Genomic DNA, 16,270 nt, shown 5'->3' with positions numbered 1-16,270 from the left:
AGATCTCTGGTTGTTTGGTCAGTTTTGGGGTGTGTGTGGAGGGAGAGGATGAGATCTCTGGTTGTTTTGTCAGTTTTGGGGTGTGTGGGGGGAGAGGATGAGATCTCTGGTTGTTTTGTCAGTTTTGGGGTGTGTGTGGAAGGAGAGGGTGAGATCTGAGGAACGAGAAGTGTTGCTCTCTCTCTCTCTCACATCTATTCAAAGTCAAATTAAAAACCCAAAGCAAACTACAACAACGTGTGAAATAGAAAGAAAGAGCAAAGCTTCACACACAAAAAGCGAAAGAATAAAGTGTGAAGCAAAAAGTTAGGGCCTCCTTTTTTTAGTTACATATTTATTCGAGACTTAATTGATTTTCAACTTCAGTTGACACCACAACTTTAGAACCAAACACGATTGCAAATTCCATTTTCGCCGAGGCAGAAAAGAGAAAATGAATACAAGATTGAATTTCGCTTCTGAAACTGCATGGCATCAGTTACACCATCACACACACACACACAGACACACACAGACACACACAGACACACACACACACACACCCCTACCTACCCCCCCCCCCCCCCCCAACACACAGGTCTTATTGAATGAGAACCAGAAAGAAATTAAACCGTCGCATGGGATCGAAGTAACGAACCTCCCAAAACAATTCCTGTACTGGGGTTGGATATTTCTGGCTGCTTTGCACATTCTCGCCACATTGATACAGAGAATCGTGGGTGATCAGGTTGAACATCGATTCTGGAGATCGAAACCCCGACGCTCGTTTTATGCTGGCATGTATGTGGGTTGAAGATAATTTTTTTGCGCCTTAGGAGCTGATTCTGAAAGCACCCCTCTGGTTAATGGACTTGCTTACAGGAGGGTAGGGAGTGGGGGAGGGGTGCGGTCTATTGATTTTCTCAAGCTTCGGTGTGTGTGTGTGTGTGTGTGAGAGAGAGAGAGAAACACAGACAGAGAGAGAAAGTGTGTGTGTGTGTGTGTGTGTGTGTGTGTGGGAGAGAAACAGAGAGAAAGAGAAAGAATGTGTGTGTGTGTGTGTGTGTGTGTATTGGAGAGAGTCAGACAGACAGAGAGAGAAAGAATGTGTGTGTGTGTGAGTGTGTGTGTGTGTGTGTGTGAGTGTGTGCGTGCAGAGCTGGACCTAGTGTATGAGAGGGAGGGGCTTTCAAGATGAGGTAGGGGTGTAGGGGTTGGCCAGTCTGGGGGGCCTTGCCCTGTAGATGCTGTTGAAATTTAACGGAACCAAGGAATCCCCATATTAACAAGCAACAGTTTGGGTTGGTACATGGGTGAGACAAGGTTAGAAAATGACGCCGTCTGAAGGATCTTTAAACCACCTGCCTCTGTGTCTAGGAGCACTTGTGTTCTCATCCTATTTTCACATTATACTAACGGGCAGAATATACCTGCGCAGAGTCGCGACACAGACGACGCACTGCATATTATTGATGCTGCGATAGGGATTATGACGAGTACTTGGCCTGTTTTCTTTTCACGCAACGTGTAGCGGGCTGAGATAATCTGCAGTGCGTCGTCTGTGCCTACGCTGGTTCTGCGCAGGTATAATCTGCCCCCTAACTTGGTGACACGACATCTTTGGTTCTTGTGGTTGAACTGTATCAGAGTTGTGTTTCTTCTTTTAGTTGTAGTTGCAGCTGTGTTTGTGCGTGCACGTGGGTTTGCACTTATCAATTGAGACAAGATGAAGTTTTTAATAGGTGTGTATGTGTATATGTGCGCGCTTGTGTGTGTGTGTGTGTGTGTGTGTGTGTGTGTGTGTGTGTGTGTGTGTGTGTGTGTGTGTGTGTGTGTGTGTGTGTGTGAGTGCGTGTGTATGAGAGTGTGTGTGTATGAGAGTGTGTGTGTTATGGTTTGGCTGGTAGGTTGGATAAGAAACGATTTCGATCGCCTGTGATTTCGTAGACGGGGTGTGGAGGGTCAGGATTGGGGTCAGCGGAGGGGGGGGGGGGGGGTGGTGGTACGACAAAGGGTCACATGGCAGTGAACTGTATTGATACAGGTAGCGTGTCCTGGCGAGGTCGCTCTGTGCAACCCGGGGGCGTTCCTGTACTGTGTGCAGAAATGGAAAACCCCACTGCGAGTATGTGTGGAATGTTTGTCATGTGTTCGACTCTGTGTGTGTGTGTGTGTGTGCCACGGTGTGTGTGTGTGTGTGAAGAGAGAGAGAGAGAGAGAGACATTAGAGGGAGAGAGAGAGAGAGAGAGAGAGAGAGGTACTTGGGGGTGGTGGGAGGGAGGGAAAGAGAGATATAGAGCGGGTGGCATTTTGAGTGTATTAGCACGATGAGTTCGCACTGTCGTGTGATTATGTTTCTCTCTTCTGCGGCTCACTGCATGTTTTGGCATTGTTTACCTGGTAGTAGTTTTATGGACCACCAGTGATTGTGTTGTCGTGTGCAGTCATGTACATAACCTGTCAAACGGGACATTTTGGCAGTTGTCGAGGATTGGGGGGGGGGGGGGGGGGGGGGGGTGGAGAAGGAAATTATATCAGTAGTTAATCCTCTGGAACATATTTGCACAGTGTGTTCAGTCTGTGTTTTTTGTTTGTTTGTTTATCTCTTCTAGAGGTACTCACTGATGTAGCATTGTTTACCTGGCCATAGCTTGGCTGAATACCTCACATGTTATCATGTCGCCTTATGAAGTCGTGCATAGAAATTATGGCATTGGTTGATTGACTTTAACAATGTATACACTGTGAATGATTTCTCTCTCTCTCTCTCTCTCTCTCTCTCTCTCTCTCTCTCTCTCTCGCTCTCTCTCTCTCTACCCCCTTCTCTCTCTCTCTCTGTGTAAAAAAGCAATATTCTTGCTTATCTATTACCCTCGATAATAAAGATTTTGTCTTGTCTTGTCTTGTCTCTCTCTCTCTCTCTCTCTCTCTCTCTCTCTCTCTCTCTCTCTCTCTCTCTCTCTTTGTTGTTGTTGTTGCAGATCTGTCAAATTGAAGGCAATGTTTTTGCAAAAACAAAATCCCTGCAATTACGACTTGTGTTCGTCACAGCACCGAGTATGCCAATCATATTTCTATTCATGGAACAGAAAGTCAGTTTTAGCTTCTAAGACCCATTTAACCAACTTCGAATGCTTGAAAGATGGGTCTGCTTGTGGAAGGGTTTTGTTGTGAAGTAAGCCCTGAGTATTAATATCTAGTACTTGTGTCTAAAACGGGCAGACGTGACTCAAGAATGGAAACTTTGTCAATGTCATTAGAGGTCGAATTATCCAGTCACGTGACAACAGCAGTAATAGGCATCCTCAATGAGGGTTGCTAATTAGTAACGACTAATGATCCTATTTCGGTGGTGTAAATCTCAAAATGACAAAAAGGAAGAGTTTCGTCTCTTTTAGTCTGGAATAGTTGTAAACATGTAATTGAAGCTTAGGGGACATGTTTTCCTGTCCCAAAGTGACAAAAAGTTGGAATTTCTTCTTCTTCTTCTTCGTTCATGGGCTTAAGACTCCCACGTACACATGTTTTTAGCACGAGTGGATTTTTACGTGTATGACCGTTTTACCCCGCCATTCAGGCACCATACGCCGATTTCGGGGGATGCATGCTGGGTATGTTTGTGTTTCTATAACCCACCGAACTCTGACATGGATTGGAATTTAAATGATATTGATTTCAATTTGACTGATTATCAAATAAGGACAGAAACCTTGTTTCAAATTGTACATTGAAAGTACTGCTGACATGTATTTATGCAAGGACAGAAACTTTTCAATTTTTTTTATTTGTATTGCTTTGACTTTTTTTTCTGATATAAAGCCCCCCTGGAGTTTCATGTGATGTGTAGGTCACATGTTTGGCTCACGAAGTGTAGCCTATGCGATCGTAACTTTGTCTGTCTGTGCGTTTGTGCGTTTGTGCGTGTGTGTGTGTGTTTGTGCGTGTGTATGTCTGTGGTAGAAACTTTAACATTTCCGAGTCTATGTGTGAGTGGTTATCCAAGACTATGGATAAAGCTCGTATAAGATTACGTCACGGTCAAAAGTGTTTGACGTCAATTAATGCATCATGACGGCATGCCTCCCTGTAGTCTTTCTCTCTCGCGTGGTGTGTGTGGTCTCGGTCATTGTTATTTTGAGCGGGCCGAGACTATTTGGCAGTCGTGTCCCTGTAAGTAGGCTACATGCAGACAGACAGATCTAGATCTATAGTGGGGCTCGTATGTTGCAGACGCACTCATAAATCATTCACATCTTGCAACAAACATCATACTTTGTGGTATTGTTCCTTATAATTATTTAAGGGATTTCAGATACAGAGCCACTTCAGAAATCGTTTTTTTTGTCTTTGATAGGGAATAAAAGGCTGCATTTACAGCAGACGAAATTCGTACCAAAAGCGCTCAGCAGTAAATATTCCCAACTCAGCAAATGTAAAATTCAATGGTTTACCATGCACCAGAAGTTGTCTGCTGATAACACATGCATGACATAAATACTCTTATGGGTATTTTTGTGTTCTGGTATTTAATTTGATCGTTTTTAGAATTTTATATATCCGCAGCATGAAAATTCAAGATGGCGGCCTCCGCAACATTGCGTGTTTTGATTTGAGCGAAAACAACGTTTCTGAAGGTAAGTTTTCAAGAATACGCATCCATTCACCAATGTCACATCATTTTACTGTTTAATTCTCCCCTGGGGTCTGTTATTCATCGGGTGAAGCGCTGAAATGCAGAGTAATCTTGCAATAGCTCATCAAGCTGGATTGTGATGCTGATAGATCTAGATCTATCTGTTGATTACAAGTAAGGAAATCATGATCGCCACGCTGGTGATTTTAAACAGATTAAACGAACTTTGAATAAAAGGCGAGGAGAAAGAGATTGTTCATGGTATGATACATGATTAGTCCTGCCTACGTTAAGGACTTCTATAAGGTGGGGAGGGGTAGAGTCAAAAACTGAGTGAGGGTAGGCCAGATAGTAGGATGACCAGCTGGAGATAAAAACACTCCACTCCCCATGTCTTTACAGTGTTGTGATCAAACTTTCAAAGACGGTAGGTAACAGACAAAAGCATACAGTGTATGCTAGTCAAATGAGATAAGTGGTTTTGAAAAATGAAGAGGTACCGCTCTTTGAGTTTTACAATTTTGGTTTGTTGCTTGTTTCTCATCCTTTTGCTTATTTTAAGTTGACCGTGCATTGATGTGAATTTTATTTTTACAGGATATATACAAGAGTTACACCACATGCCGGTTCCTGGGAACAAGCGTTCTGCATTTATTCCGGTGCCACAGAAGGGAGCCGATTTCACTAGTACTACTGTATCAAGGTTTGTTACCTAATACATCTTAACAGTAAGATTTTTTTATTTGTATTAATTGGAACATGTTTGCACATCATTTGTAAGCGACCTCTGTGAATTTGATGGGTTTAACGTACGAACCCTCACTATGGTCAACATTTTGTTAGCGACTGTTTGAAGCGAATAAATGTAGCGGTCAGAAAGATTCCAGAATCAGTTGGGTCACTGGAAACTGTGTTTGTTTGTTTTTTAACCTGAAACAGTAAGAATTATACGAATTCATGAAATACAATTTTCTTTCATTTTGGTCTGTTGTGTGAAGACTTGCTAACCCGGCTTTGACCGACTCTCTGAGATAGTAAACATTATTCAAATACATTCCAATAAAAATGTCACTTTTCATCTTTTGTGTGAAGGGTACCACAGGCTGATTTCCTGAACCATGGATGTAGAGGAGGCCAGACAGTCCGCTTCTCATTCCAGCTGTGTTGCGTTTTTTTCTGCTCTTGAAGTGTATCGCCACATTGCCAAAGCCATTGGCCAAGAGAAGTCACCCTGTCTGCCCATTTTGCATAGCCTTACAGGCTGTGACACTATGTCGTTCTTCAATGGTATTGGGGAATCAGAAGGCTTGGGAAGTATGGCAAGCATTTGAAGACGTCACTCAAACTTTCTTCAGGTTGTCTGCTCCTCTTTGTAAGCTGAGTACCACTGACAGGGCAGCACAAGAGCTTTTTGGTGTACATTTGTAGGACAAAACCAGCAACGTACTGGGTGTAAACAGTGCTAGACGGTACCTCTTCAGTAAAAAGAGCTGCCAAATTGACCATAATCCCCTTACAAGTGAGGTGCTGCTGCAGGACATGAGATTGAGAAGAGCCATCTACCTATTAGACTTCCAAACTCTGTGGGCTGGCAGTTCAAGGCTGGAAAGTGGGAGTCATTCTGGACGAGCTTTCAAGAGGTATCCAGCGTGTGCCGAGAACTCATGAGGTGTGTCTGCAAGAAGAGCTGTACAACAAAACGCTGCAAATGCTGCTAAGAAGGACTGCAGAGCACAGCTCTCTGCAAATGTGCTTGCATGCCTGTGAAAACTGTCAGCATCTAAACTGTGCAAAAATATTATTGCACCCATTTTCATACCCCAACTCAAACTTTTATTCCTGTGTCATTTTATTCAAACTGTCTATGCTATTAAAGGCTCGCATCTTCGCTATCTGGCACATTTTTTTTTAACATCATCATTTACGCCGTCAAAATAAGGATACCCTTGACGTGACAAAGAGATGTGACAAAAACTTCGGGTACCTTTTAAAAAGCCGACGACAATTCCTGAGGCACAACTGGGTCACTGTTGTATACGAAGAGAAAGTCAACTTGATTATCCATCCAGAACAGGTTGTTTTATTTCGCCATCTTGCATATTTCTAGTGTTGTGCCATTGTACCTACTGATACAAATGTGTCGATCTCACGGATGAGATGTTTATGTGTCAAATTTGAGGGATACCCAAGTCAACTAAAATCCATGTATTTTAGCAATGACCAAGTGGGTTGCGTTGAAACTTTCAGGAATGTGTGTCTACGCACGAGGCGTAGTTCAACCGTTTGAGTACACTTTCAAATCTTCACGAAATAATATTTTAAAAACTGCCACAGGTTTGTTGACTTACATCCCACATATTTTTGACTTCGCATGTATATATGACAGATGGTTGTTTCAAGTACTGCCAAAGTTTCTTTTGAGTATATACACTTGCCGGAATGTGCTAGTTGTGTAAACACATGAGAACAAACAACGTTTTCGAAATACAGCGATTATGAATTTTAGTCGACTTTTGAGTTGATACATTACATTTTTATCAGTTTTATTTTGGGGGTACCCTTATTTGGGCGGCGGTCAAATAACCCATGTAAAGGCCACCTTTTATCTTAAAAGTGTTCCAGTTAGCCAAGTTGAGTGCCCTCAATAGCATACATTGAATATAACAGCACAGGAATGAATGTTTTCGTTTTGGTATGAAAATTGGTGCAATATATTTATTTTTGCACAGTTTAGGTAATCCACAAATTCTTCAACCCTGCCACCCACACCGTCCAATCATTCTCTGCACCAACAATACATGTATTGTTTTGTTTAAAAATGTGTTTGTGTTAGTTTCTATTGCAAGAGAATGTCTTGTAGCATCAAAAATGCCTAAATACCCTTTTATTGGCGGCCATTTTGAAAATTGTAAAAAAACTACTGATTTCTTAATTTTTTCACGGTGGCTCTGTATCAGGTTTTGTTAAGCAAAAGCAAATGTCCATTTACGCCAAATTTGCTGTTAATCACATGAAGTGAAATATGCCTAACATACCCAACCGTTTACACTGGCGGCCATTTTGAAAAATTGTTTAAAAACTACCCATTTTTTTATTTTTCGCGATGGCTCTGTATCAGGTTTTGTTAAGCACATAAAACTCTTCATATTTGCTTAATTTGGTGTTTGTTGCATGATTTGAATGATTTTGCAACATAGGAGCCCCACTACTAGTGTCTCTCTTTCTTGCACAGTGTCACCTAAGCTTACTGTGTGTGTGGGTGTGTATGTGTGACGGAGTGATTGAGTTTGTGTTACTGTTTGTCTAGTTCTTACGTGAGCCTTGAAGGCTTCGCCTCTTGTTTACAGCATCATGTCTGGTCAGGGTTGGAACAGTGTGATATAGACCCGCATTTTCCTCTGCTACTTTCAAGCACTATTGACTGACAGCTTTGATTTAAGAGAAGGAAGTGTGGGAATGGGAGAGGGAAGGGATTATGAAGTGTATTTTGAATTGCCCTGGCTTGATTTAAAAAAAAGAAAAGAAAAAAAAGATGAAGTGCAATAGAAGGGGTTTAATAAAAGAAGTGCTAGAGGATTTGAAGAGGATTTGGCATAATGCTGACCAGCCTGTAAGACTAATTAGTAATTGATGCTTTTAAAGGAAGATCTCTGTGGTCATGGTGATAGGGGACGTCTGTGACCAACATGTAGGTGTTACACGTGGGTGTGTATTTGTGTGTGTTTGTGTGTGTGTGTGTGTGTGTGTGTGTGTGTGTCACAGTGTGTGTGTAAGTGCATCTGTGTGTCCGTCTCACCTCGCTCAACCCGTCGAGTCGCACGACATAATGATTTATTGTCTACGTCGAAATGTACCGTGAACCATGCACACACACACATTTTTACAGGTAACTCAAACCTTTGAACAAAAACTACAACAACAACCTCAACATGCACAAAAACTACAACAACAACAACCACAACATGCACAAAAACTACAACAAGAACAACCACAACATGCACAAAAACTACAACAACAACAACCACAACATGCACAAAAACTACAACAACAACAACCACAACATGCACAAAAACTACAACAACAACAACCACAACATGCACAAAAACTACAACAACAACAACCACAACATGCACAAAAACTACAACAAGAACAACCACAACATGCACAAAAACTACAACAACAACAACCACAACATGCACAAAAACTACAACAACAACAACCACAACATGCACAAAAACTACAACAACAACAACCACAACATGCACAAAAGTGTAGGGTTGATATAGCCTGCATACGACTGACTTTATAAAAAAAAGTCAGATGACAACAACAACAACAACAACAAACAACAACAACAAGTACCGGCACAGTTGGCCTAGTGGTAAGGCGTCCGCTCCGTGATCGGGAGGTCGTACGTGGGTTCGAACCCCGGCCGGGTCATACCTAAGACTTTGAAATTGGCAATCTAGTGGCTGCTCCGCCTTGCGTCTGGCATTATGGGGTTAGTGCTAGGACTGGTTGGTCCAGTGTCAGAATAATGTGACTGGGTGAGACATGAAGCCTGTGCTGCGACTTCTGTCTTGCGCACGTTAAATGTCAAAGCAGCACCGCCCTGATATGGCCCTTCGTGGTCGGCTGGGCGTTAAGCAAACAAACAAACAAACAACAAGTCAGGCATGATAACGTGCGCTGTTCTCCTGTTTCAACCAGTCGGCCACAGCAGCATGGAGGCACCTGCATACCTGCTAGAAAGTTTTCCCCTCCCATACCTACCTGGTGCTAGCCAGGTGGGCTGTCGGCTAGGAACGTGTCCTTACCTGTTTAGCACCCCCTCCTGCCCCCGGCTCCCCTCCCCTCCCCTCCTTATTACTTGCTCGTTCACCTTTACTCACCTTTCCCCCTCCACTCCACCCCGTCTGTTGTGCACGAAGGTGTGCGTAAGCGCCTTGCTTGCAACTGAGTGAAGGGAATGTGCTGACTTCGTCGTCTTTCTTCTTCCAGAGGTGGGCACAGGTGTTGCAAGTGGAACGGTATAGTACGGTTGATGTGGGGGGGGGGGGGGGGGGGAGGGGAAAGGGGATGAGAGAACTCGAACTCAAAAACTGTATCACCGAAGGATAGTAGTATTAGTTAGGTCCATACGGTCCTGTCTTACAGCTAGTGTTTACTACAAAACACATGAACAGAAAAACACACCTTAACAAACAAACAAAGAGAGAGAGTGAGAGTGAGAATGAATGAATGAATGAACATGTGAACGTGCGTGTGAACATGTATGCTGGAAGTCCCTGCGACCTTCAGCAAGGTTGAGAGGGGCACAGAAGACGATCACAGTTTGATTGGATGTGGAATATTATTCCCCTTACTTCCCCTTCCTTTCTGTTCTGCTCTCTTCCTCACTCACTCTCACACACACACACTCTTTCTCTCTCTCTCTCTCTCTCTCTCTCTCTCTCTCTCTCTCTCTCTCTCTCTCTCTCTCTCTCTCTCACACACACACACACACACTCTCTCTCTCTCTCACACACACTCTTTCTCTCTCTCTCTCTCACACACACACTCTTTCTCTCTCTCTCTCTCACACACACACACACACACACACACACACACACACACACACACACACACACACTGTATATGTATTCCTCTCGCTGTTTACAAACACCTGTGATTCAATCCACCGATGTGGGAGTCGATCGGTTCAGCCTTTCGTGTCGGTAGCAATGCTGCATTATGAAGTCGTCCGTGGCTCTTTGTCGTGCGAAGGTCACAATGGGCCTGTGTAAATAACGCAGGGAAGTATGCCGGGCTCAAGCAAAGGTTAAGACTGCAAAAAATAGTACTTCGCTCTTGAGCTCTGCAGTGTATGTATATATAGCGCCCCTTGTAAGACCTAACCAAAAATCTGAGAAAAAGCAGGTGTTAAAAGGGAGGGACTCTTTAAAACGGGGGTGAATTTAAAGACATTATGAACACAAAGTCTTGAAACACAAGGTCTGAACAGTGGGGAAGGGGCGTCTTAAAATGAGGGGTCTTAACAGGGGGGTTGCACTGTACAGGGCTCTGAGATAACACTCGACCGGTCACACCGGTATACTGAGTAGTATGTGTCGTAAGTGGACGACATAATAAGTATCCTTGCTGGAGAATTATGACTGACACAGGTGGGAACTTCATTCATAAGTATAACTACAAGAGAACTTTGGACTGGTGTCAAATTTTCGCTCGCTGTTAAAGGATCAGAAGGTGCCTCTGGGTTAATACATTGTAGGTTTTAAAAGAGAGGGATTTTTAATTTTTGTTCTCTCACTTTATTTAAAAAATTTTTTTTTTTAATTCTCTTTTTGTGAAGTGTTTATTTTTTTTTTTTTACATGGGATTGTTAATGTTGAAGTAAAATGTAGTGACACTTAGTTGATGAACGAGAAAATGAGGTGGTATAGCACATGAGTCTTATCATTAGGCAGGTTTTGAAAAGAGAGGTTCCCCTGTTTTATTCCCACGATTAAGTACTACCCATTGAGGACTGGTTTATTCCCACGATTACTACCCATTGAGGACTGGTTTATTCCCACGATTACTACCCATTGAGGACTGGTTTATTCCCACGATTACTACCCATTGAGGACTGGTTTATTCCCACGATTACTACCCATTGAGGACTGGTTTATTCCCACGATTACTACCCATTGAGGACTGGTTTATTCCCACGATTAAGTACTACCCATTGAGGACTGGTTTGAAGATCGACAGTTCTGAGTTAGCTCCAAGTTGACAGCGTGTGATGTTGATCAATACGCGACGCAGAATGAGCGATTTGTCTGTGTCGTGGCACAAGAAACGATCGACGGATAGAGATGATAGTGTCGGCGTTGTTATTTTTCTTGATTTTGAATTGGAAGCTAGTAACGTTCGGGTGCGTTTAAGGATAAAAAAAAAGAGCCAGAAATACAGACAGACAGACAGACGCACGCGTACACACAAACACACGCACGAACGCACACACACACACACACACACACACACACACACACACACACACACACACACACACACACACACACACACACACACACACACACACACACACACCACCACCACTACCATTATCCCCACCACATACAACAACACACCACAACCACAACCATAATCAACCACAAATTTTGGTTTCCATTTCCAATCATCTCTATGGTTTCTTCAAGTTTCTTGTCGAGTTCTTACCACATAAGCTTCTATCAAAGTGCGTGACCGGGAAATGCGAATCGAAGTATGGCACCCTACTGTGGTTGCAGTGGTAGTAGAACAGTAGCTGGTTACAGTGTGCGATACTTCGATCGACCAGTACCGGTTAGGCACTTTTCTACAAACTTCCTTTGGTTCTTGCTAATCCCTTGCTCAAATAACCCCTTGCAGAAATTCCTGCAAGTTAAATTTCTGTATTCTATACATACGGGAAAGCGACCACCCATGTCATAACTAGTCTATACCATTGGCGCATGTGTGTGTATTATGTAATGGAGATTAAGGGGTCAGGTCAACCTGTCCATTCGAAACGATTGAGCTGCTAGGAAGTTTGATGTAACTGGCACATATACAGAATGTAGAATGCACAATACTACACGGCTTTCTTTGTCATACAAAGTCCACACTCATGTGTGTGTATGTGTGTGTGTGTGCATGTGTGTGTGTATGTGTGTGTGTGTGTGTGTTCGTGTGTGTGTGTTCGTGTGTGTGTGTTCATGTGTTGTGTTCATATGTATGTGTGTGTGTTCATGTGTGTGTGTGTTCATGTGTGTGTGTGTGTGTGGGTGTGTTCATGTGTATGTGTGAGGGGGAAGTGGAACTTGAAACCTTTTCGCAGTGGAAAACTTTGGGTCTGAAACAGAGATTATTGGTCTGCGTTGCAATTCGGATCAGCCTCGTTGAGCGCCCAACGGATCGCGGTCTGGCCTCTTTCGGACCCTCGCTATTGGTGCAATCCGTTGGGTGTTTTTTTTCTTTTTCTTTTTGCCCGCTCTTACGTCATTGCACTATTACTCCTCCACCCCCTCCCCTCCCTTAATCCTTCATCCCATCTCCTCCATCGAACTCCATCCCCTTTCGTCTCTCCATCTTCCTGTTACACCATCTCACCTTGACCGGGCTGATATTGACCCGCTTCGAATTCGAGAGAAGCTCCCCCCCCCCCCCTTCCACTCCCACCCCACCCCACCCCCTCATCCCTTTCTGGAAAGTGACCGGCCTCATTTTTGCGCCCTTGGCAAAATGTGCAGACTCAGCAGAATTGTTTGATGTCGGGAGCTCGGCCTTGCATCAAGTCTATTTTGTACGAGGGGCAGTCGAGGACAAATTGAATAGTTGCTTGTGGGGTTCTTTTTGTTGCTGTGTGCGGAGGCCTACTGAATGCTCTCAGGAGCAGGGCGAATTTCGAATTTCGATTGAAGCGACCGGATTTCGGAAAGAGAAAGGGGGTTGGATGTAGAAGAGGGGGGGGGGGGGGGGGGGGTTTCCAGTCGGGTCGTTGACGGGTATTTTCTTATCTTTTCCAGTATGATCGGCATCGGTGGGTTTTTTGTATGTCAACCATAGTCAGCTTATTATCAGCAGTTCTCATCAAGTTGAGCTTGCGCGAACTCGACAAAAACTTTGACCTACACTCACCGTGAGGCATAATTTGTTTACATTTACTTTGTTATGTAAGAAACAATGGGACGTCAGAGCTCTAAATATAGTCCTCAACAAGATCAAGTGAGAGTTACGCAGAACCAACCACCCACCTACCACCTGAGACTGAACACCAAGCACTCATTCAAAAATAAACAAGCGACTTTCATCTCCGTTTTTCATCGTCATCTTTTATTTTTACATTTTACTTATTTTCTTGATGAGCATTGAGTTTAGATAACATTTTGGTTGAGAAGAAGAGAGAGAGAGTAGTCGACAGAGAAGCCATATTGAACTATGCACTCAACCACCCACGCATGCACGCAACCAGCTGGTTTATTGGTTGAACTCCACGTGTCCAACCAATCAATGGCCTCCATGGGACTCGCCCCCAATACACTATGCAGGCGACCTTTCCAAATATGGAACGTGTGACCTTGTGACTGGTGTGTACTTCGGGAGGTTGGCCGAGTTGATAAAAAAAACACTTTGCAGCTGACAGTGACGTCGGTGACGTCTTTTCACCAAAATGCAATCATAGCACTGAAATAGAATGTACACAATATCACATATGTTTCCCCCCTTATGTCTTCATTTGTGATAATGAAGAGTATCACTTTCTGTTGTGTTTATTACATTTCCACACACGTTAATGCTTTGTTAGAGCTGCAGTGCAGTCAGTCTGTGATGCATTTTGAATGAAACCCGTGAGTTTTTATGGCAATCCGAATGGTGCAAAAGTCCCTTTTAGCTCTTGATGTCTAAGACTAAATAACACATTATTTAGCTAAATAACGCGTTATTTAGCTAAACAATGCTTTATTTAGCTATATCATGCATTATTTAGCTAAATAATGCATTGTTTAAATTAAACAATGCATTATTTACAGATACAGAAATAAGAGAGCCCAGAGCACTAAATAATGCATTGTTTAGCATAAATAAGAGATTGTGTTTGTAAATAACTCATTATTTATAAATAATTACGCGTTTTCTCTAAACAATATATTATATGTAAATAAAGTGTTATTTAAATAAATAAAATATTATTTAGATAAATAAAATATTATTTATCTAAATAAAATATTATTTAGATAAATAAAATATTATATGTAAATAAAATATTATTTATCTAAATAAAATATTATTTATCTAAATAAAATATTATTTAGATAAATAATTTATTATTTAGATAAATAATTTATTATTTAGATAAATAATTTATTATTTACTGTTTTTGCCTTGAAATAGTATTATTACACTAAATAATGCTTTATATAGCTATATAATAGGTTTCCGCTATATAATTCATGATTTGGTAAATAATACATTATATACCGTAAATAAAATATTATATACCGTAAACAATTCATTGTTTAGCGCATCGCGAAGCCGTTTTTTCTCTTGTTGTTTTTTTCCACGTGTTTCCGTGGATCCACGAGAGCTCTGTTGATTCTCAAACTGACCAATCAGACAACTAGCATCTGTACACTAATTAAAGTCCCATTGTTGAGTGTGACGAAAACTCGTGGTGACGATTTTAAAACATGTTGGGTCACGCATGGTCCAATCTTACATGGTCCAATCTTACATGGTCCAACCTTACATGGTCCAACCTTACATGGTCCAATCTTACATGGTCCAATCTTACATGGTCCAACCTTACATGGTTCAACCTTACATGGTCCAATCTTACATGGTCCAATCTTGCATGGTCCAACCTTGCATGGTCCAACCTTGCATGGTCCAACCTTGCATGGTCCAATCTTACATGGTCCAATCTTACATGGTCCAACCTTACATGGTCCAACCTTACATGGTCCAACCTTACATGGTCCAACCTTACATGGTCCAATCTTACATGGTCCAATCTTGCATGGTCCAATCTTACATGGTCCAACCTTGCATGGTCCAACCTTGCATGGTCCAATCTTACATGGTCCAACCTTACATGGTCCAACCTTACATGGTCCAACCTTGCATGGTCCAATCTTACATGGTCCAACCTTACATGGTCCAATCTTGCATGGTCCAACCTTACATGGTCCAATCTTACATGGTCCAACCTTACATGGTCCAATCTTACATGGTCCATATATTTTATTGGACCATGTAAGATTGGACCATGCAAGGTTGGACCATGTAAGGTTGGACCATGTAAGATTGGACCATGTAAGGTTGGACCATGTAAGGTTGGACCATGTAAGGTTGGACCATGTAAGATTGGACCATGCAAGGTTGGACCATGCAAGATTGGACCATGCAAGATTGGACCATGTAAGATTGGACCATGTAAGGTTGGACCATGTAAGGTTGGACCATGTAAGATTGGACCATGTAAGGTTGGACCATGTAAGGTTGGACCATGTAAGGTTGGACCATGTAAGATTGGACCATGCAAGGTTGGACCATGCAAGGTTGGACCATATAAGATTGGACCATGCAAGATTGGACCATGTAAGATTGGACCATGTAAGGTTGAACCATGTAAGGTTGGACCATGTAAGATTGGACCATGTAAGATTGGACCATGTAAGGTTGGACCATGTAAGGTTGGACCATGTAAGATTGGACCATGTAAGGTTGGACCATGTAAGGTTGGACCATGTAAGGTTGGACCATGCAAGGTTGGACCATGTAAGATTGGACCATGCAAGATTGGACCATGTAAGATTGGACCATGTAAGGTTGGACCATGTAAGGTTGGACCATGTAAGATTGGACCATGTAAGGTTGGACCATGTAAGGTTGGACCATGTAAGGTTGGACCATGTAAGATTGGACCATGCAAGGTTGGACCATGTAAGGTTGGACCATGTAAGATTGGACCATGTAAGGTTGGACCATGTAAGGTTGGACCATGTAAGATTGGACCATGTAAGATTGGACCATGCAAGGTGGGACCATGCAAGGTTGGACCATGCAAGATTGGACCATGTAAGATTGGACCATGTAAGGTTGGACCATGTAAGGTTGGACCATGTAAGGTTGGA

General features: G+C 42.6%; 1 protein-coding gene and 1 long non-coding RNA gene across 2 annotated transcripts in view; both read left to right on the top strand.

Moving 5' to 3' along the window:
• The window catches only part of LOC138946268 (lysine-specific demethylase 6A-like), a 144,163-nt gene that overhangs the window by 12,843 nt on the left and 115,050 nt on the right, over window positions 1-16,270 (top strand). The window lies entirely within an intron of this gene.
• On the top strand, window positions 4,483-7,769 carry LOC138946257 (uncharacterized). Its single transcript, XR_011449222.1, has 2 exons — window positions 4,483-5,316; window positions 5,706-7,769. It is a non-coding gene; the product is annotated as an uncharacterized lncRNA (long non-coding RNA).

This window comes from Littorina saxatilis, linkage group LG13 (assembly GCF_037325665.1).
Source record: "Littorina saxatilis isolate snail1 linkage group LG13, US_GU_Lsax_2.0, whole genome shotgun sequence".
Lineage (NCBI taxonomy): Eukaryota > Metazoa > Mollusca > Gastropoda > Littorinimorpha > Littorinidae > Littorina > Littorina saxatilis.
The sequence above is the reverse complement of the archived record's forward strand: the minus strand, read 5'-3'. Positions and strand labels throughout refer to the sequence as shown.